Genomic DNA, 14,050 nt, shown 5'->3' on the forward strand with positions numbered 1-14,050 from the left:
GTGTTGACTGGAACAAGCAATAAAATTTTTTGGCAGCCTTGAGTTCTCTCCAAACTCCATATGAGAGTTTGTTCAAGTCTTTATAGGCCAGGATTGAGGCCTAGTTGAGAAGAGAGCTCAGGGGAGCCTGGCTAGAGTTTGGTCAAGGAAAGAATCTTTGTCAATTGTAAATGAATAACTTTGCAATCCCAATACTCCCAATTTTGGAACTTTATACAATGGAAATAAAAGCACTAGCAACTAAAAATACATGTACCAGGATGTTTAGTGCAACACTGCTCATAGAAGCAAAAACTGGGAACATTTTAAATATTCAGATAATGAATAAACTATCATATAACTATACTGTGGAGTAGAATGCAACTATTAAAAAGAATAAATCAAGTCTGTATAATTGACTTTGGAGCCAATATAAATGACCATGATACATTATTAAGGGAAAAATCAATTTACAGAGTAATGGGGTTTTGAAAGTTGTATTTGAAAATGGAACCCCATACATATATATATAGGAGATACCCTTTTCTATCCCATATTGCATTTTGGTACAGGATAGAGAAAGATGTGTGTTATCTCAGTGAAATGGGAATGGATAGGAAAGAGGGTTATTACATTTTTCTTTATGTATATGTCTGTACTCTTCAACTTGCTACAGTGGGCATGTATTGTTTTTTAGATTTTTTTTTTTTTTTTTTTTGAGACAGAGTCTCGCCCTGTCACCCAGGCTGCAGTGCAATGGCATGATCTCAGCTCACTGCAACCTTCACCTCCCATGTTCAAGCAATTCTCCTGCCTCAGCCTCCTGAGTAGCTGGGACTACGGGCACACGCCGCCATGCCCGGCTAATGTTTTTGTATTTTAATAGAGATAGGGTTTCACCTTGTTGCCTAGGCTGGTCTTGAATCCCTGAGCTCAGGCAATCCGCCTGCCTCAGCCTCCCAAAGTGCTAGGATTACAGGTGTGAGACACCACACTCAGCCAGATTTAAATATAACATGAAACACACACACAGGAGTCCTGCTTGTCAATAAGGACAAGCAAGGAAACAAAACTATCCTTCAATGTGATAATGTGAGTATTCTGGCCATTAGTATGTAAGTCTAAAAGGATTTACAGGAATTCAAATCCCTATCAAACTTCACTGCTTAGGTTGATAGTTTTCAAGTGTTGCAATCCGTGCTCCTCTGATTGATTTCTCACTGCCGTGTGTTTATTTCCACCAACCAAGAAGCTTTATTGAGCTTTATACTGCTGATGGTCTAGATTAGGGAATCAAGACCCACCCCTCACTTCCAATCCCCTGCCTCTCGATTTGAGAAGTTTTACTCCAACCTAAACTGATCTATTACTTTTTATTAACGAGACTGGCAATCACAAATATGAGCTTTGAGAAGACTCCCTTTTTAATTAAAACGTTAGGGAAAACTGGAACTTTCCCTACCACTATTTTATTTTATTATTTTATTTAATTTATTTTTTGAGACAGAGTCTTGCTCTGTCACCCAGGCTGGAATACAGTGGCATGATCTCATCTTACTGCAACCTCCACATCTTGGGTTCAAGTGATTCTCCTGCCTCAGCCTCCTGAGTAGCTGGAATTGCAGGTGCCCGCCATCATAGTTGGCTGATTTTTGTATTTTTAGTAGAGGCGGGGGTTTCACCATGTTGGCCAGGCTGGTCTTGAACTCCCAAGCTCAAATGATCCACCTGCCTTGGCCTCCCAAAGTGCTGGGATTACAGGTGTGAGCCACTGTGTCCGGCTCCTACCACTTTTTAAAATGTGTTTCTGAAAGTGCGTTCTTAGTTTATGTCTTGTGATCTACAAATAAGAAAGCCTGTAGCAATAATGTTAGATCCTCATTCCTCGGCAGATTCTTACTCTGCTATGGATTTCCAGGAAGTCACAAGAATATTTTATCCAAAGATCTTCTACACACAAAATTATAAGTAATACCGAGACTGCAGCCAAAAGATTGAGCAAATACAGTGTAAGTAAATCATGGTGCTATTTAAGAAATGTATGACAAAGGGAGTGATACTTCAGAAAAAGACATGGAATAATGGAAATGAGGTTAAAAGCCCAGGCCTCACGGGGTTATAACCAAGAGGCTGTGATGGTTGAATTAAAACTTGAGCAAGGGATTTGGCACTAAGGCTGGAAAATAGGACTTGTAGTTAGCTAGCTGGGTTTGGATAATCTGGTAATTAAAGTGAAGAGCAAAAGCGATTAGCTGGAACATTGACATTGTTTCAAATTATGCACAACGTTGAGCAGATGGATTTGGTATCAAATTAACATGGCTATTTTATAATTACAGCCATGATGTAAAAATTCATTCATTTGGAAAGAGAAAAAAAAAAAAAAAAGAAAGGAAGAAAGAAAGTGAACATCATTCTCCAGCCATTCTCCAGCCAGTGCTAGTGGACTGCCATGTGAACCCAGAACAGCTTAGTGGACTCAAAAGGAGGCCTGTGTTGATTGTTGATTTAGAGTGAGGCTGTGATGCAAAGATGAGCAGAAGAGGCAGAAGAAGCCTTGAGTTTGCATTTGAGAACTAGAGGATGTAGAGGTTTATTTCCTTTTTCTTTCTTTCTTTTCTTTTCTTTTTTTTTTTTTTTTTTTTTTTGACAGTCTTGCTCTGTGGTCCAGGCTAGAGCGCAGTGGTGCGATCGGCTCACTGCAACCTACGCCTCCCAGGTTCAAGCAATTCTCCTGCCTCAGCCTCCCAAGTAGCTAGAATTACATGCGCCCGCCACCACAGCCTGGCTAATTTTTGTATTTTTAGTAGAGACAGGATTCTACCATATTGGTCAGGCTGGTCTCAAACTCCTGACCTTGGGGGATTCACCTGCCTCGGCCTCCCAAAGTGCTGGGATTACGCCCGGCCGGATGTAGAGTTTCTAATTGCACTTTTCCTGTGATTCGTATGAAGATCAAATTGCACTCCCCACCTCATGCATTAAGCTATCACACATTTCAAGGAAAAGAATTTAAATATTTACGTTGTGTCATTTATCCCTGAATCAGCTTTGTATTTCTGCTTTGAAATAGCAACTATGCTGATGCTTGAATAGAAAGGAAGTCATAAATCTGAAAATTCTCCTTATAGTATTCTCTGCACACTAAAATGATTCTCAGAAAAATGCAGAGGTTGCCTCAGGATTTTTATTTATTTATTTATTTTACTATAAGAAACTCTTTTCAAGAATGAAAAGAATTACAGAATCAACAGTGGCATTTCAGAAGATCTAGATTCAGACTACCTTTACCACTTATCTGCAGTTTATAGGAGTGAGAGCCTCAAAAATGAATGAAAGTTGCTGTCAAATGAAGGTTTTGAAATAAAAATAATTGGGGGAGCAAGTTTTATGTGAGTAATTATGCTAAAGAAGGTGTTTTGTGGCATGAACCATAAATTTTCCTTCTCAGGTTTTACTGAATCCAGCTTCAGCTAGAAATCTAGGCTAGTTTATAGACGAGAATTAGATGGACAGAAAATGTTAAGAGAAAAACACTGCCATAAAGGTAAATTTAAGTGAATTATAATAAAGAAATGCGATTATGCTAAAGCTAGTATGTTTTAAAAAGTAAATGAAGTTTAATAAAAAGAGAGAAAAGAGAAGAGCTAAAAGACAGGGAAAAGAAAGAGAACTGAAAGGGGAAGATGATTGTTAATCTGGACCAATTTGTCTGGAAATTTGGGAGTTTCTTCAGGATGCTGAAGGCAGGGGGGCCCACAGAGGCTGGGGTGTAGAGGTGCCTCCTGCAGTCCTCCTCTGGCAGAAGCTGTCTGCTCCTTCATTGTTTTTTTTTTTTTTTTTTTTGAGACAGAGTCTCACATTATTGCCCGGGCTGGAGTGCAATGGCACAATCTCGGCTCACTGCAACCTCTGCCTTCTGGGTTCAAGCAATTCTCCTGCCTCAGCCTCCCGAGCAAGCTGGGATTACAGGTGCCCGCCACCACACCCAGCTAATTTTCTGTATTTTTAGTAAAGACAGAGTTTCACCATGTTGGCCAGGCTGGTCTCGAACTCAGGTGATCTGCCCGCCTCGGCCTCCCAAACTGCTGGGATTATAGGCATGAGCCACTGCGCCCAGCCCTTTCATTCTTTTTATTTGTACATGTGCATACCTCATTTTACTGTGCTGTGCTCTATTACACTTCACAGATACTATGTTTTTTTTACAAATTGAAAGTTTACGGCAACCCTGCATCAAGCAAGTCTATTAGGGCCATTTTTCCATTAGCATGTGTTTACTTCATTTCTTTTGTCACATTTTAGTAATTCCTGCAATATTCAAACTTTTAAATTATTACTATTATTATTATTATTGGATGAAGTTTTGCTCTGTTGTCCAGGCTGGAGTGCAGTGGTGCTATCTTGGCTCACTGCAACCCCCACCTCCTGGGTTCAAGCAGTTCTCCTGTCTCAGACTCCCAAGTAGCTGGGATGACAGGGACATGCCACCACACCTGGCTAATTTTTTGTATTTTAGTAGAGTTGGGGTTTCACCATGTTGCCCAGGCTGGTCTTGAACTCCTGAGCTCAGGCAATCTACCTGCCTCAGCCTCCCAAAGCACTGGGATTACAGATGTGAGCTACCATGCCTGACCTTAAATTATTATTATATTTTATCTCTATTTTGGTGATCTGTGATCAGGGTCTTGCTCTGTTGCCCAGGCTGGAGTACAGTGGCCAATCACAGCTCACAGCAGCCTTGACTTCCCCTGCCCAAGTGATCCTCCCACCTTAGCTACGTGGATAGCTGGGATTACAGGCACGTGCCACCACACCCAGCTGATTTATTTTCTTACATTTTGAAGAGATGGGGTTTCACTATGTTGCCCAGGTTAGTCTCAAACTCCTGGGCCCCAGCAATTCTCCTACCTAGGCCTCTCGGATTATTAAACGTGTGAGCCACCATACCCAGCCTGTGATCTGTGATCTTTGATGTTACTATTGTAATTGCTTTGGGGTACCCCAAACCACACCCATTAAGATGGCAAACTTAATAAATGCTATGCGTGTTCTCACTGCTCTACCCAATGGCCATTTCCCCACCTCTCTTCCTCTCCTCAGGCCTCCCTATTCCCTGAGACACAACAATATTAAAATTAGGTCAATTAATAACCTTATAATGGTTTCTAATTGTTCAAGTGAAAGAGTCACAATTTTCTTACTTTAGATCAAAAGCTAGACATGATGAAGCCTAGTGAGGAAGGCGTAATGAAAGCCAAGCCTCTTGTGCCAAACAGCCAAATTTGACTACAAAGGAAAAGTTATTTAAGGAAATTAAAAGTGCTATGTCAATTAACACATGAATGACAAGAAAGCAAAACAGCCTTATTGCTGATATGAAGAAAGTTTTAGTGGTCTGGACAGAAGATCAAATCAGCCACAATATTCCCTTCAGCCAAAGCTTAATCTAGAACAAAGTCCTAATTCTCTTCAATTCTCGGAAGGCTGAGAGAGGGGAGGAAGCCACAGATGAAAAGTTTAAAGCTAGAGGTTGGCTGATAAGGCTTAAGAAATGACGCTATCTCCATAACATAAAAGCACAAGGTGGAAGGCCGAAGTGGGAGGATCGCTTGAACCCGGGAGTTTGAGGCTACAGTGAGCTATGATCACACCACTGCACTCCAGTCTGGGCAACAGAGCAAGACCCTGTGTCAAAAACAAACAAACAAACAAACAAACATGTTATTAAGTAAAGTACAAGATGAAACAGTAAGTGCTGATGGAGAAACTGCAGCAAGTTATCCACAAGTGCTAGCTAAGATCATTGATGAAAGTGGCTACATTATACAACAGATGTTCCATGTAGATGAACCAGCCTTAAATTGGAAGAAGATGCCATCTAGGACTGTCATAGCTAGAAAGAAGTCCATGTCTGGCTTCAAAGCAACAAAGGACAGGCTGACTCTTGTTAGGGGGCTAATGCAGCTGGTGACTTTAAGTTGAAGCCAATGCTCATTTGCCAATCTGAAAATCCTAGGGCCCTTAAGAATCATGCTAAATCTATTCTGCTTTTGCGCTATAAATGGAACAACAAAACCTGAATAACAGCACATTTGTTTACAGCCGGTATACTGAATATTTTAGCCCCATTGTTGAGACTTACTGCTCAAAAAAAAAAAAAAGATCGCTTCTTATTGCTCATTGACATTGCAGCTGGTCACCCAAGAGCTCTAATGTAGACGTACAAAGAGATAACTGTTGTTTTTATGCTTGCTAATACAACATCCATTCTCAGCTCATGGATCAAGAAGTAATTCCAACTTTCAAGTTTTATTATTTAAGAGACACATTTTGTAAGGCTATAGCTACCATAGACAGTGATTCCTCTGATGGATGTGACCAGAGTAAATTGAAAGGAGCAGAATAAATTGAAATCCCTCTGAAAAGGGTTCACTTTTCTAGGTGCCGTTAAGAACATTCGTGATTCATGGGAAGAGGTCCAATTATTGACATTAATAGGAGTTTGAAAGAAGTTTACCCCAACCCTCATGGACAACTTTGAGGGGTTTAAGATTTCAGTGGAGGGGGCTGGGCATGGTGGCTCACGCCTGTAATCCCAGCACTTTGGGAGGCCGAGGCGGACAGATCACCTGAGGTCGGGAATTCGAGACCAGCCTGACCAACATGGTGAAACCCTGTCTCTACTAAAAATACAAAAATTAGCCTGGTGTGGTGGTGGGCACCTGTAGTCCCAGCTACTCGGAAGGCTGATGTAGCACAATCACTTGAACCCGGGAGGTGGAGGTTGCAGTCAGCTGAGACTGTGCCATTGCACTCCAGCCTGGGCAACAGAGCGAAACTCTGTCTCCAAAAAAAAAAGAGAGATTTCAGTGGAGGAAAACTTCTATGGCTGCTCACTCATTCTGGGGAGGCAAATGCTCAGGGTTTGAAGTCAGACAGACTTGGGTTTACATCCCTCTTTGCTGCTCACTAGTTGCGGGCAGCCTAGTTAACCTCACAAAAAGTCATCTAGGGGTAATAATAGCATCTCCTTAGATCATTACTATGAGAATTAAATGAGTGTTTTGCACAGGTGTTAGCTTGTTATATATTAGTAACGTACTAACTATATATATTAATAAATTCTACTTGGTATCATATATAATAATTATGATTACTTATATATGCCTTTCTACATGTTCCTCTTTTCTCCCAGAGATTGAGAGCAGAGATTTTCATCAAGTACTTTGATGAATCCCTAAATGCAATGCACATTGAACACAGGCACTATATATTTTTTCAGTTATTGATATTGATTTGTTTCATTCAGGAGTTTTAGAGGTTGCAAACTCTACTCTCTGATGCTTTCAAAATTTTTTTTTTCTTTTTATTTGTTACCAGCATGTAGCTAGCACAGCTCTTGTAATTAACTGACTGTGACTGGATGCTTATTCTGGCGCACACACAGTACAAAGGGAAGAAAGAGGGAAGAACAAGAAGGCTAGAGAAAACACTCATGATTTTTAGACAAGTGTTTTAAGGAAAAAAGAGAAGGTATCAAAAAGGTGTATGTGTCTGAAAAAGAGATTGCACAAGGTAGAATTTACTGAGCTGGAGGAATATGAGAGAATGTTGCATACAAAGTCTCCTGAAAGGAAAGGAAGGCAGAGATGGGATGAGACGTGGTGTGTGTTAGCGCTTCAAATTAACAGCAGGTTTTGCGTTCCCAACTTGAGGCAGCTTGTGTGGAATTTGGCGTAGGGCAAATGGACCCATAGCTTCAGAGGGGAGCTGCTGGCAGGGGAAGTTGTACTATCTGACAGTGCCTGTATGAGATTGGTACCTTCTGGGAATTTCTACCTAAGGCGGTGTCTCAGATAGACACAAAGACCCTTTTGGGACCTCCCTGAGAAACAGAATAAGACGTGCTCAGGCAAGACCACACTTCCCCCCTCTTCCTGTATCCTTGAAACCTTTCAGAGATTTGCTGTCAAATACCGGGTCCAGGACCAGAAAGTTAAAAAAGCAAGACTTGGGAAATAGTGACTGGTTTTGTTAATGGATGGTGAGGCTTTTTTTTTTCTTTCTCTCTTAGTGTAAATGATTTGTTTTTTTCTCTCTTTGTGTAGATGATTGAAGTACTTAAGTGTCTTTGTAAGTCCAGTATCTCTTTTCTTATTTTATAAAGATCTCATTAAAAAATGAACTAATAAATATTTATTACAGAAACAGTAGATAAATGCTGATGAGCATAAAGAAGGAGGAAATACATGTGACCCCCAACTCCCAGAAATAATCACTGTTAAAAATTTGATAAATAATGTTTCAGATTTTTCACATATTCACATATTTTCTTAGAAAAATGGAATTGTACTGAATAAACTTTTGTAACTTGTATATCTCACTTAATCGATATCGACTATTTTTCCGTGTTACTAATATGCTTCGACATGTTTTTTTTTTTTTTTTTTGAGATGGAGTCGCACTCTATCTCCCAGGCTAGAGTGCAGTGGCATGATCTCGGCTCACTGCACCCTCCGCCTCCCAGGTTCAAGCAATTCTCCTGCCTCAGCCTCCTGAGTAGTTGGGACTACAGGTGCACCACCATGCCGGGCTAGTTTTTGTATTTTTAGTAGAGACAGGGTTTCACCATGTTGGCCAGGATGGTCTTGATCTCCTGACCTTGTGATCCACCTGCCTCGGCCTCCCAAAGTGCTGAGATTACAGGTGCGAACCACTGTACCCAGCCACTTCAACATTATTTTATAATTGCATAGTACTACATCTTATGAATATGTTCTAATTTATTCAACTACTTCTGGCACATAGATTGTTTCTAATATTTTCTTAGCATAAGTATTGCTGTGTGAAATATCCTCATACATATGCAATCTATATTCTTTTCTTGGGATATATTTCTAGAACAGGAACTGCTGAGTTAAAGGGTATTCACATTTTAAAAAGCTTTTGATATACATTACAAAATTATCTTCCTCCTATGTTGTACGGTTTATATTCTTGCTAGTAGAGTATGAAGGTGCCATTTTCCAAACCTCCTGCCAACATTGAGAATTTTCATTTTTTCATCTTTGTCAAGTTTATAGATAATAAATTGTATCTTATTGTTTAATTTATACTCCTTTTTTAGGGAAGCTGACTTTTTCATGTCTATATTGGTCATTATATTTCTTCCCTTGTGAACTATTTATTAATATCCAGTTGTTAATTGTAAATGCTATTTATATGTTAAGACTATGAACCCTTTACCGTATGTATTTCACTTTTTAATCTCATATTTGTAAGTTAATTTTGATTACAGTTGGGTTATATTTTACTTTTATAAGTCTTACATTTTATGGTTTAAATATTGAACTTTTGTCTTTATAGTTCCTTCTGTTGTGATTGTGGTTAAAACATTTTCAGGACAAAAGTATTTAATCATGATTAAAACAATTTTAAGATTATAAAACCAATCACGTGATTCTCTTCAAGTTTGTATGCGATTTTTTTTTTTTTTTTTTTCTTGACATGGAGTCTCATTCTGTCACCCAGGCTGAGTGCAGTGGCACGATCTTGACTCACTGCAACCTCCACCTCCCGGGCTCAAGCAATTCTGCTGTCTCAGCCTCCCGAGTAGCTGAGACTACAGGTATGGACCACCACGCCCAGCTAGTTTTTTATATTTTTGCTAGAGAAGGGGTTTTACCATGTTGGCCAGGCTGGTCTCAAACTCCTGACCTCAGATGATATGCCCACCTTGGCCTCCCAAAGTACTGGGATTACAGGCAGGAGCCACTGTGCTGGCTGTACATCATTTTTACGTTTAACTCTTTAGTCTACCATGCTTACTTTGTGTATGGCATGAAGTAATGATTGCATCTTTATTTTTCCTAATAGTTAATGATTTAACCTGTTATTGAATAGTTCATTCTTTTCCCACTGGGTTTAAAAACCGTATTTAACAAATACAATAAACATTTTACTGTAGTACTTCTATGTGTATTTCTGGGCTTTTGGCTCTGTTCCACTGCTCTACTTCTTTTGGCACCAGTACCAAACTTTAAATTCTCGCTATTTTTAGCCTATTTAGTACCTAATATCTCCCTCAGGGTTCTTTTCTAAAATTTTCTTTACCATTCTCAGTTTTTTATTCTTTAAAATAAACTTTAGGATTTTTGACCTGTCTGGAAAATTTCTTTGGGATTTTAAGCAAAATTTGATTATATTTATACATTAATTTGAGGGAGAATTAATATATTTACAATGTTAAGTTTTCCAATAGAGAAAAATTTTCCAATACAGAAAAATGTATCAAACTGTTTTTAATTTTCTCAGTAAAGTTAAATTTTTATATAGGTTATTCACTTTTTTTATTCCTAGAAATGTTATTTTTGTTGTTGCTATTATCAATAATACCATAACTAAGAAATTTTTTTTTTTTTTGAGACAGAGTCTCGCTCTGTCGCCCAGGCTGGAGTGCAGTGGCACGATCTCAACTCACTGCAAGCTCTGCCTCCCGGGCTCACGCCATTCTCCTGCCTCAACCTCCCGAGTAGCTGGGACTACAGGCGCCTGCCACCACACCCAGCTAATTTTTTTGTATTTTTAGTGGATACGGGGTTTCACCATGTTAGCTAGGATGGTCTTGATCTCCTGACCTTGTGATCCGCCCTCCTCAGCCTCCCAAAGTGCTGGGATTACAGGCGTGAGCCACTGCACCTGGCCAAAAATTATTTTCTATTATATTTTCTAAGTTTTTGTGGGTTATATAGAAAATTTCATGTATTTCCATATAATTGTTCTGTGGCCAGAACAATTAATTTGTATACTTATTTTACATATATTTTTGTATATTTATTTGTAACTGTTCACCTCACTTTTTAATTATGTAGAAGCAAATTTTAGTTTGTTCTATTGAGAAAATGAATATTACTCAATCTGCAGGTTGAATATTTTTGCCTCCATTTTTCTCACAAAATTCTTCTTTCATTTCTTTTTCTTGCCTGGTTGCAGTGGCTCAAATGTCTAGAAGAGTGCTAAATGGATGGTAGTGATAATGAGCATGCTTTTCTTGTTTTTGATTTTAACATTAATACTTCTAGTATTTTACCACTAAGTATGATGCCTGTGTTTGATCTGAGATTTGAATTAACGTGAGTGTCATGTTAAGAATCAGTCTTTTAATTTTGTTTTATTAATTAAAAAGTTGATATTGAATTTTATCGAATGACTTTTCAAGATGATTGTGGCAATCCAAAAGTTTTTCTCTGTTGCCCAGTCTGCAGTGCAGTGGTGTGATCATAGCTCACTGCAACTTTGAACCCCTGGGCTCAAGTGATCCTCCTGCCTCAGCCTCCCAGGTTGGTAGGACTATAGGCATCTGCCATCACACTGGGCTATTTTTTTAGATTGTAGAAATGGGGTCTCACTATGTTGCCCCTGCTGATCTCAAACTCCTGGCTTCAAGTGATCCTGCCACCTTGGCCTCCCAAAGCACTGGGGTTACAGGGGTGAGCCACTATTCCCAGCCTTACTTTTTACATCTTTAGGGTAACCTATATTTACATACGAAGTTAGTCTGTGCTTTTCTTTATTATGCTTTATCAGTTTTTTTTTTTTAAGTGAGAGTGTTACGTTAGCTTTCTGTTACTTTTGTCCACTTGAACACTTCATATACCATGGGAATTAATTGTGTTTGAAGTTCAGAGAGAACTTGATTGTGTAAGTAATCTAAACTAAAAGCTTTTTTTGGAAATCATTTCTTATTAACTTTTACATTTTTCCATGGTTACTGATCTGTTGTTTTTTTTGACTTCTTCCTGGGTCAGTTTGCTTCTAATTATTATTTTGGCTGTGTCTCCCAATATTTGATATGTGGTATTCTCATCACTGAAACCTTCTAAGCATTCATTCTGTAATTGTGTTTTTAATTTATTCTCCAATCAATGATTTTTTTTTTTTAAGAACTCTGAAGTTTCCCCAAGAGCTTGGGGTCTTTTTGACTTATCCTTTTGTAATTAATGCATAGTTTTGTTACAGTGTGATCATAGAATGTGGTCTGACAATTTCTTTTGGAAAGAAATTACTTACAATTTTTTTTGGTAGCCTAATATAAAATCAAGTTTTACAAACTCTTCTTATATTTTTTTCTTAATGGGCTAGACAGAAGATCCTTCTCTTTAATTATTCATTTATTCATTGAGAATTGTTTCCACCATGTATCTCATACATGCCAGGCATTGTATTAGGCATTGCAGGATATAAAATGAATTAGTCATAAGCTTTGTCTTAGGTTGATAACGTTTGGATGGAACACACACACATGTAGACCTAATTATAATACAGAAAGAAATGCAACCGCAGTGAAATGTACAAAAGCAGCAGGCAGCTAGAGTGGGAGTCAAGCCCTGTCGTAGGTTCTGAGGATACAAACTTGCCTACGATGGCCCTGAGAGGCTTTCAGTCCTAGCGTGTAAAACATACATTGAGAGCAGAGACAGGCTTTTTGGAGGCAAGGTGATTAATTAGGAAATCACCGCAGACCTTCAGTAATAAATCAGAACATATGAGGGATGGTAAGAGTGCAAGATGAGAATAGAGGATTTTCACACTTAAGGGACAGATAGCAGAAGAGAAGTCCAGACCGGAGGATGAAGGAGGTAGTAGTAAAATTTTATAGACACTGTGCGAGAGTTTTTCAAGGGGTGCTTGGTCAGTTGGGACAAACAGAGCCAAAAGTTCAAGTAAGATGACTCACACCTGGAATCCCAGCACTTTGGGAGGCTGAGGCAGGCAGATCACGAGGTCAGGTGTTCAAGACCATCCTGGCCAACATGGTGAAACCTTGTCTCTACTAAAAACATGAAAATTAGCCGGGCCTGGTGGCACGTGCCTGTAGTCGCAGCTACTCGGGGGGTTGAGGCAGAAGAATCGCTTGAACCTGGGAGGCGGAGCTTGCAGTGAGCTGAGATCATGCCACTGCACTCCAGCCTGGGTGACACAGCAAGACTCCGTCTCAAAAAAATTAAAAGAAAAAAAAAATTTTAAAAGTTTCAGTTACCTTTGGTCTTTGGGGACTTGGAAAGAGCAGTTTCAGTGAAGTGGGGGGAAAAAGCCAAGCCACAAGCAGGTTGAGACTAAATGGGATGTGAGATGGTGGAGACAAGTATTTTTTCAGGAGCTTAGTTGTGGAGGGAATGCAGGAGTTAGGGCGGTAATTAAAGGAGCAAGGCTGGCTGGGTGCGGTGGCTCATGCCTGTAATCCCAGCACTTTGGGAGGTCAAGGCAGGTGAATCACGAGGTCAGGAGATCAAGACCATCCTGACTAACACGGTGAAACTTCGTCTCTACTAAAAATACAAAAAATGTAGCTGGGCATGGTGGTGGACACCTGTAGTCCCAGCTACTCGGGAGGCTGAGGCAGGAGAATGGCATGAACCCAGGAGGTGGAGCTTAAAGTGAGCTCAGTTTGCACCAATGCACTCCAGCCTGGGTGACAGAGCAAGACTCCATCTCAAAAAAAAAAAAGAGCAAAAATCAGAAAGACTGTTGGGATATAAAAAGACAATGTGAGAACATGAGCATGTTTAGCTAATGAGGAGTGCGCGCTGAGAGCAAGGGAAAGCATGGCTGTTGTTCAGAGTCCTAAGCAGGTGGGAGACACATGGTGAGACACAAAGCCCAGGTGGGAGGTGGCCTCTTGACAGGAGTAGGGCACCTCTTCTTGAGTCGAAGGCAATGCTTGGAACTGGTAGGGAGTGTGGGCAGAAAGATGGGCTCTCCCCCATTTCTTTGCAAGGCTGTGTCATTGTAGAACCTTTAGTCACAGTCCTGGACTCTGACTGAAAGGGTCCTGGGTCTTGGCCTCTGTGTTAACAGTTTGCTTCATAGGGAAGATTTAGGATTCATCCCTTCCTCTCCTGCTATAGAACTAGAAAAGAATCTCTACACCAGTGGTCCCTAATGTATTTGGCTCCAGGGACCAGTTTCATGGAAGACAATTTTTCCACGGACTGGGAGTGGGGGGATGGGGATGGGTTCAGGATGAAACTGTTCCCCCTCAGATCATCAGGCATTAGACTCTCATAAG

At 39.9% G+C, this 14,050-nt stretch overlaps 1 protein-coding gene across 1 annotated transcript in view; it reads left to right on the plus strand.

Moving 5' to 3' along the window:
• Positions 1-14,050, plus strand: part of RASGRP3 (RAS guanyl releasing protein 3) — a 133,779-nt gene that overhangs the window by 30,308 nt on the left and 89,421 nt on the right. The gene's annotated exons all lie outside the window — the stretch shown is intronic.

This window comes from Papio anubis, chromosome 14, assembly GCF_008728515.1.
Source record: "Papio anubis isolate 15944 chromosome 14, Panubis1.0, whole genome shotgun sequence".
NCBI lineage: Eukaryota > Metazoa > Chordata > Mammalia > Primates > Cercopithecidae > Papio > Papio anubis.